Here is a 9,980-nt window from a genome sequence, read left to right on the forward strand (position 1 = left end):
GACAGTGTTCAGATGCAAAAATGTACACAGAATATCACAATGCAGCAGCAAAAAATCTAAAACAGTCACGATCTTGAGATGTCATAAAGCAAAAAAAATGTCAAAGTCAACTGGTGTGTGTTATATCTTAACTATTTCACAATACATACAAATAAAACTGGAGTACAATCATATACACAAAAAATGGAAAAATGTGCACGGTCTGATGCGTAACGACAAGAAAAGCGACCTGATAACCTTACCTTGCCGGGCACTTGCCAAGAAAAAATACGATAATCATCAGTAGATAGTCAGGTGAAATAATTGCATTAGTAAATGACATCATAGTGTGTTGAATCATAAAGTGTCTTCACTCAATAAACAGTTTAATGTTTGAGATATGGTGGTTGCCTTTCGATTTTCTGGTCCTCAAAGTTTCGACGTGTACAACATTGGGGTGAGGGATGCTGCGAATCCGATATGGACCTGCGTATAGAAGTTCAAATTTGCTGCACTTACCTTTTAATTTACTGGATAAATAGTGTGTACGTACTAATATCTTCTGTCCAATGTGAAAGTCTCGGCGTCTACAAACCTGTTTTTGCTGTCTTCTCCGGCGCTCTGCGGCACGTTTGATGTTGTTCAGCGCAATGTCAATCATTTCGTGGTGTCTTAGTCGACGACATTTAGGGAAGTTTACTAATTCTTTAATTTTGTTTGGTGGTTCAACGTTTTTCAGTATAACAGACGGAGATAGCATAGTGGATTCATTTGGAATGGAATTAATTACATCTTGGAATGAGAGTATGTGTGTATCCCAATCAATATGTCTTTTGTGGCAGTATATACGGCACAGCTTACCAATTTCTTTCATTAACCGTTCACAAGGGTTCGAAGAAGCATGGTACTTGGATATATAAATCGGAGAAATGTTTCTGGCTCGTAACATGCGTGTCCATACGCTACTACGAAATTGAGATCCATTGTCAGAAATTACTTTCATCACATGCCCTACATGAGATAGAAAATGTTTTATAAATGCTTTCGAAACAGTTTTAGCAGTAGCTTTGCGTAATGGAGTGAAAGTAACAAATTTTGAAGTGAGCTCAACAGCGACAAAGATGTAGCAAAAACCTCTGTTAGTTCTCGGAATTGGACCAAAAATGTCTACAGCGGCCATATATCTTAATTTAACAGGTACAATGGGATATAAAGGAGGAATATGTGAAGTGGTGTCTGATTTAGCTTTCTGGCAAATTTTACAAGACGCTAAAACTCGTCGTATACGTTTCTCCATGTTGGTAAAATAACAGTTCTGTCTCAGTATAAGAAAACATTTTCGTGCTCCGTAATGTGCGTAACTTAAATGAGTGTACCAAATTAATTTGTTAACCAGTTCGTCAGGAATGCATAATAACCAATTGTTGCTGTCAGGATGAGAGCGGCGAAACAGAATGTCATTGCGTACAATGTAATGGTTTCTAATCGTAACATTATTCTTATCTTGCCAAAGGTGTTTAATTTCTTTCCACACGTTGTCTTTATTTTGTCCTTGTGCTATGTCCTGTAATGACGATGAAATAAAATTTTCAAATGCTACTTGCTGAATGTACATGACACTGAAATTTGTTTTGCAGAAGTTGGTTGCTACGTCTTGCTGATTGTTGCTGAGAGAACGCGATAGTGCGTCTGCTATAACATTTTGCGTGCCGGGAATGTGAACTATTGTAAAATTAAATTCTTGTAAATAAAGTTTCCATCTACTTAATCTGTCGTGAGTAAATTTAGCTGAAAGCAAAAATTGTATCGCTCTGTGGTCTGTGTAAACGGTGGTATGTCTGCCATAAAGAAAATGCCGAAATCTCGTAAAAGCCCATACAACACATAATGTTTCAAGTTCTGTGACGGAATAATTTCGTTCAGCAGGTGACAGAATGCGGCTTGCAAATGCAATGTTTTTAATTACTATTGAACCATCTTCTTCAATTTCCTGGAAAATGTGTACGCCTAAAGCGGTGTTGGAACTGTCGGTAGCAATGGAAAAATTTCTGGTAAGATCTGGGTGCGATAAAAGTGGAGCATTCAACAAAGCATGTTTCAGGTTCATGAATTCAGAATGTGCTTGCTTATCCCAAGACCAAATAGTGTTTTTACCTGTTAATTGACATAATCTGGGTGTGTCTAAAGCAGAGTGATGAATAAATTTACGAAAAAAGTTAATTAAGCCCAAAAAACTGCGTAATTGCTTCTTTGTCGTAGGAACAGTAATGTCACGTAGAGCTTGAAGTTTTTCCGGATCAGGTGCAATGCCTTCTGCTGAAATTACGTGTCCAAGAAATTTTATAGAAGTTTTGCCAAAGTGCGATTTACTAAGATTAACTGTAAGTCCTTGTGCATGAAAAGTTTGTAACAGTTGTTCAAGAATCAGATTGTGTTCAGATCAGTTAGCTTCTGCGATAAGAATGTCGTCTATATACGTCGTGATTCTGTCTCTAAGTTCTGTCGGAAGTATTGTGTTCAAACCGCGAATAAAAGCTGCAGAAGAAATAGTTAAGCCGAACGGTAATTTGCAAAATTGATAACAGTCGCCGAAACAGAGAAAAGCTGTATATTTTCTGCAATTTGGATGAAGTTGAATTTGCCAAAATCCCGATTTCAAATCTAGTGTAGAACAAATAGCTGTACCGTGAAATTTCTGTAAAAGTTCCTCTAATGGCTGTGGCCGATCTGTTTCATTAATAATAATGTCATTAATGTGACGTGAATCAAGTACAAGGCGAAGTGAGCCATCTTTTTTCTTAACAATATGCAGCGGGTTTATGTACGGACTAACTGCTGGTTCAATAATTCCTTGATCAAGCATATCTTGCAATTCTTTTTTAACTTGTTCTCTATGAATATACGGAATAGGATAATGCTTAGCTTTAAATGTGTCGTGCTGTTTGACTTGAAATTCATACATAAAACCGGACATAGTACCAGGAATGTTGTCAAAAACTGGAGCTTGCTGTAAAAGAATTTTGTGTAATTGCGTTCGTTCGTCGTCTGTAGTTGCACTGCTCTCTTTAACCTTATCGGAAATCATTTGCCTTACATCGTAGTCAGCTTCGTCTGGAGTATTATAGTTGTGTACGTACGTATCTGTGAACAATGTGGGATTACAGTCTATGTTATGTGTTGCGGAAATGACCTCTGTGCGGTTAATTGTTTGTTCTTCCGCAGATAAAGAGTGCTGAAATTCTAAAGCCAATTGTACATTTTCATCCTTCACCATTAAATAAGAATTCTGAAAATCAATAACTGCGTCGTGTTGTACCAGAAAATTCGTACCTAAAATAACGTCTGTTGTCAATAAAGGAACAATCCAAAAATTTGAGTGGAAAGTATGACCTCCAATACAAAATGACAAATGCGTCTGTAATTTAACGTCTACTCCTTTACTCGGTACTGCTCCTTTCACTTTTGTTTTGCCTAAAGGTAATGTCGGATAGGTATTCTCTTTGTTACACTCGTTGAAAGTCTCCTCATTTATTACTGATATAGGTGAGCCGGAATCAATTACTGCTGAGAATTTCGATGAACCAATTTTAATTTCGATAACAGGATGTGAAATGGTTTTCTGAACAACATGTCTTTCCTGTAAAAGAGTGTCTCTGATATCATCAAAAGTAATTACATTTTCGTGAACAACATTTTGCATGTCTAAGGTAGTGCTTGTGTTACTGGAAGATGCGATCTGTACAGTATCTAGTCAGATTCTATCTGACGTGTTATTATTATTAGGAGGATTCTGTGGCATTTCGACTATTTGAACTGTCCTATTACTTCTTCCAGACGTATTACGCTCTGGATGATACCTACTGTCGGGTTCATTCATGAGAATAGGTTCTTGTGTAAAATTTTGCTGTTGGTATGTCCGACTGTTGTTAGATGTACGCTGAAAATTGTTCTCATTATTTTTACGTCTGTCGTAATAGTCATTCCTATACGGTGTATTGCGATAGGAATTGAAATACTGTCTTCTCTGTACGTAGTTGTTTCCTTGCCGCCGTGCGTTACTATTTGTTGGATCTTGGACTATATGCGCACGCGGCGGAACATTAAAGCCTGGTTGACCTTGTGTATTACGTTGTTGGTTATGTATTCCAACCGGCTGACTTTCATGCTGTTGTGGTGGAAAACGTCTATTGTTACCAAAATGTGTTTCCTGTTGCTGAAAATTTTGACGATATTGATAATCTGAATTTTGTCTGTGATTTAAGTTCTGGTAGTTGTCGTTCCTAACGCGTCTGTTACTTTTCCTATTGAAATTACGTGTCTGATCATAATTGCTGTACGTTTGTTGACCTTGGTTATTATAAGAAAAATTTTTGTTTACAAAAGAATAATCAGATTGCTGTACTTCTAAAAGCTGTAAAAGATCTCTAAACGCTGAAATATTTTCTTTTTGCTGACCTGTTAGAAGTGACACTCGTAATGACCGTGGTAATTTGGAAATGCATAATTGTATAAGTGCAGATTCACTGTACGGTTCACTCAGGTATTGGTTTTGTTGTACCATGTGCTCAAAAAATTGCGTCACACTGGGAAAATTTGAGTTCTCGTAATTCGGCAAACTAATCAACTGATCTTTAATTCCGCGCTGTGTCGTCTTCGACCAGAACGCTGACAGAAAAGCATTCTGAAATTCCTCTACCGAGTAACACTGTCTCGCGATCGGTCTCATACGAGTTGCCGGTTCGCCTTCCAAAAAACTGCAAATAAATTCAAGTTTATGTGTTACAGGCCAAGTCGGTGGAAGAGCAAAGCTAAATTGTTGAATCCAATCCAGTGGGTGAATCTGCGTTCTGTCGTTTTTAAAAACTTTAAACTTTCTCACTGTCAGAAAATGTTTGTAATCGAAATTATCATCTCTGTGTGATGGAACAGGTTCAGGATCGTAAGAGAATCTATTGAACTGTGGTTGATCGGAATCTAAGTCCCGTACTCTCTGTAGATTACCCAAATTATACGCGCTGCGTGAGTCTGACACATGTTCATAAAGTGGCATCTGTTGTGGTATGTTATTAACTGAAATGTTTTTCATCTCTGTCACTTCTTGTTGTAAATTTGATAACTTCCTACGTAACGTGTTGTTAGATGAATCGATCTCATCAATTGTCTGCTGTAAATTTTGAAATTCAGGTGTTTGGATAAATGAAACCGGTGCAGTATCGTCTGATTTATTGTCATTAGTATTTTCGATAACATCAATACGACTGGCCAATTCATCACATTTTTCAGTCAGTATTTTAACCTGATCATCGGTTTTAGAATCAGACGCATTAATCTGTTTTTGCAACTTACGCGTAGTTTCGCTCAGTTTTTTAACATCAGCTTTGATGACATCGCAATCCTGTGTTAGATCTAATTGTTCGAATCTGTCTGTCACTGTTTGAATATTTACTGTGTGTGTATCTGTTTTTGATTTAAGATCAGAAATTTCATCCCGTAATTCCGCGTTCCACTGTTCTATGGTATTAATTTTGTCGGACACTGTAGTAATATTATTATCTACATACGTCTTCGCTTTCGCGAATATTTTACGTTTGTCCTCTTGTCTTTGTGCAGTGATTGTTTCCATGACTTGTCGTTTTACTTTGTTTTGATCTTGAATAAATTTGCGGAAACGCGTATCACTGTTTTGTATGTGCTGATTAAAGCGCTCGTTCATCTGAGTGTTCTGCTGTTCGAATTTCGCGTCTATCTTTGCGTCCACTGTGCGCGAAAGTTCTACCGTCATTGCTTTAAACTCGTCCCGTAATTGTGTAGCTTTTTCAGAGCATTGTTTAGCGACTCCGCTAATTTCGTCTCTGAGTGCTTCTGTTGCGGCTGTTTGCATTTCTCTTAATTCTTGCGCAACAGACTTAATTTCTTCGCTATTTTTTTGTGAATAAGCCTCAATTTCCACGCGCAACTGTTCCTTAGTGTCATGGCACTGCGCGGCAACGGCTCTAATTTGTTCACTAAGCTGTCTGGAATTGTCGTCTAATTTTTCATTCAAGTATTGTTTGAGTTTTTCGTTATCTTGTTTGACCTGTTCACTAAGTTTGTCTTGTTTTTCGTTCTGTTGTTTGAAATTTTCATCAATTTTATTAAATTTTTTGTCCTGTTCACTAAATTGTTGTTTGAAATCTTCACTCTGTTGTTGTAGCAATCTTCTCATAATTTGTTCAAAGCCAAAGTTAGCGTTTATACTCTCTGTGCTGTTTAGTGGTGGATCTGGAACTTTCTCGCTTACTGTAACCATTTGGTTATTCTGAGATTTAGAAAAAGGTTTGTCAGTCGGATGTACACTGTCAGACATTATTTCGGAATTAAATGAATCTGTCCTACTTTGTGTGATCTGTTCATTTTCATTAGACAAATTTGTCTGTACATTACTTGAGTTTTCCGAATCGGGTGTGTTAAGCTGGGCAGCGCTCATTACAATAGAGCGTTCTGCGTCATCAATTGTCGTCAAATTAACAGACGAGACAATTGAGTTTGTTTGTTCATTATCAGGGTAAAAGTCATCACTAGTGGTTGGAATGCATTGATTGTCAGTGAACGCAGGATTGTCATCATTACACTGCGTGTCACAATTACTATTGGTCACGTTGTTTAAGTCGGTAATTTCGTTCATAATACCTCGCGATACACTATTCACAGTCTTTCGCGGCATTTTAACAATAGTCAAAATTATTCACAAACAAATAAGCACAAATGCGAAAGCAACACACAAATACAATAGAGCAACGAATTGCCGTTGACCTGTAGAAAGAAAGTCACAAGTTAATAAAAGCGTTGCGCCAAATCCTAATTATATCTAAGCAAATAAGAGCAGATATCTGACTGTCGCTCAAAAGACTCTCAACGAAATACGATCCTGGACTGGGTGTCGCCAAGTGTAACCTCCCCACAAAAATTTACAAGACAATATTATTTAAGAATGCCAATGGACATTGCGCTAAGTGTAACTTCTCCACCAAAATTTAAAGACACAAATAATAAATGAATAGGAGCCAAACGTAACCTCCCTGCAATTAAATTTAATGATAATAAAAGTGAGAATCGCAATCTGACTCAAGTATAAGATCTTCATAAAAAATTAAGGTCCATTCAGTGATAAGAAAATCTCAGTGATAATAATGATTCAATTAAACCGAAATATCGGTCTTTGGCCCTGTGCAAAAATCAAAATTAAATTCTTACCTCATTGCAACACCTAGTCAAATTTCTGCTCTTGTTGTTGCGCACCGCTTGGAGGAACTGCATTGCAAATAATAATATTCCTTTTTTTTTTTTTTTTGTAATCTAATTGAAAACTGAAACTTTTGTTTAGGGGAAGTGGAACGAAATAGTTACTTCAATTAAATGAAAATTTTATGTAAAATTGCTTTTGAAATCAAAGTTATTATTGGGGGCACTTGTTGAAAATTAGTTACAATAGTTAAACTTTACATTATCCGATGATTATCTTAATTAACAGTATACCTCATTCAGCATCTTGACCAGTGTTGTCGCCAGACCACATCACGCAATCCCACTGGACTGCTACCACTGACCGACCGCTCTGCATGACGACTACTGGCGTACTGCACGCGACGACTACTGACAGAGTACTGCTCTCAACTAGACAGAGCTACAGACTCGCAACGACTGCCTGACAGAGTACAGCACGCAACTAAACAGAGCTACAGACTGAGAACCGCTCGCAACACTCGCGCGGTCAAGCGCATACTCTCTGGTCACAGATGCTACAATGCCTCGCCATCGCTGCTATGTTACATACGTGTTTCACTGTTAATACATTTTTCCTACTGTGAGACAAGACGATCAATGTCTTCATGGAAAAATGTTCGCGGCAGTCTACGGAACCTTGATTGTACCCAGGCGTGCATTTCTAAGTCCGAAGTAAAGCCACGGCTTTCTTCAGGCTCCAAAAGCATGGAAATCGTACAGTCAGAGATCGCCACAATTCATGAACAGCTGCTCGTGGACACTTGAGGAGAATGAAGCACACCAACAAGTTTGAGAGTCCAGGGATGTTCAAAGACGACATCATTGTGTTGTACGATAATGTCAGCACACATGTTGCACAGGTTGTTTCCAGTACGCTGTAGAAGTACCGCTGGGAAGTCCTTACACATCCTCTGACAGCCTTGACCTCTCCCCATGAGATTTCATATCTTAGAAGCCCTAAAGAAAGCCATCCGTGGCTGTCAATTTGCTTCGGACGAAGAGGTGCACACCTGAGTAGATCTTGGTTCCGTAAGCAGCTACAAATATTTTTCCCTGGAAGTATTGACCGTCTTGTCTCACAGTGGGATAAATATATTAATAGTTGTAGCGAATGCTTTTTCCATCTAGCTCGTTTTCATTTTAGTGCCCCTTCCTTATCATAATGAATCTAATGCAAAATACGTATAATGTGTGGTTGGATGTAAAGGACGGACTAACCCGCCAGGTTAAATAAATAAATTAAAACGACAGATTAGCCAAAGGCCTCCACAATTTTTCACCTTGGACTGATGGATGACATACACTGTTCCACAAAATTTCGGGCGTGCAGCCACATAAATTCAGCTTTTTCTAATATTTCGGCTGAATACCGTCTAGCCATCTTGAAAGTGAGCCTAGGTCATTGACGCTCTAGTACTTGCTCCGTCGTTTTAAACCCGAGAACCGAACACTGCGCATGCGGCCACAGATACACAAGGCGCCAGAGACGTTGAGCGGCGGCAGAGAGGTGTGAAATACGCATGGAATTAGATCTATGGCTGTTCAGTCGATCCACACGGCGATATCGATGTATCGCAGCGAGCTGCACCATCACGACGAAAATGGTTCAAATGGCTCTGAGCACTATGTGACTTAACATCTGAGGTCATCAGTTCCCTAGAACTTAGAACTACTTAAACCTAACTAATCTAAGGACATCACATACATCCATGCCCGAGGCAGGATGCGAACCTGCGACCGTAGCGCTCGTGCGGTTCCAGACTGAAGCGCCTAGAACCGCTCGGCCACACTGGCCGGCGCGTTCTATCAGGACGTCTTCGAGATTTAATTAGAGAAATTGTCGGATTTCATGATTTGTCCCAGCTGAAGCCGCTATCTCTATTAATTAAATTCGTCGCCAACCGAATTTCAATTGCTTCTTTCACTACTGAGTCCCAGAAAGATGAATTCGAGGCTAAAATTCGACATTATTGTACAGCAAAGAGTGCCTAGTGTCAATACTGTGCTCCGCCACCGCAGATTTATTAGGTTGTAAGAGACGGGTGTACCTGTGGTGCTCTGTGCGTCCCCATGGATGTTTGATCATGAATTGAGTCTTCTGGATGTCGTTCTTCAAACTGGTCTTAACTGCTACAGTGTAAACTCACTGTAGGTTGTTGCCAGACTCCTCTATATTCTTCGCTAGTAAGACGAAGTCGTCGGCAAAAGCTTAAGCATGGTACTCTTATGTTATGTTTTGTACTCAGGCTTCAGTCCATCTCCTGCTGGCAGAGGTGCCGTCCATTCTCTGATAATTTTGTCTAGGACGCAGTTGAAGACAATTAAGGACGGTCTGTCTCCATGTCTAATTCCTGTACTGACACACTTTTCTAGCTTTCTTTTGAACTTGACCTAGGACTTGAGAAGGTGGCCTAGACATGTCTGAGGGCTGTCTGTTTTGGCCCAAATTCCCACGGTGTGAAGAAGAAAGAATAAGAGTCCTGGAATATAATTCACTATTTATGTTCATCTGGTTTGAGGAGCTTCTGGAACTAGCCCACAAGGATATTGATGCGGCCCTAGGTGTTCAGATGGAGCTTCCCATTTTGCCTCTGGAGAAGTAAAGTAGGAACTATTTGTGTTATCGTGTGCTTCTTTGAGTTCCTTGTACAGGTCTCTTGAGGTATTTCTGTGGAAGTCCTCTTCTCCCTGTCAGGGTGCTGAGGTAAGTTTCCTTTGCACAGCGTATGGTGCTGGCT

This window comes from Schistocerca serialis, chromosome 8 (genome assembly GCF_023864345.2).
Source record: "Schistocerca serialis cubense isolate TAMUIC-IGC-003099 chromosome 8, iqSchSeri2.2, whole genome shotgun sequence".
NCBI lineage: Eukaryota > Metazoa > Arthropoda > Insecta > Orthoptera > Acrididae > Schistocerca > Schistocerca serialis.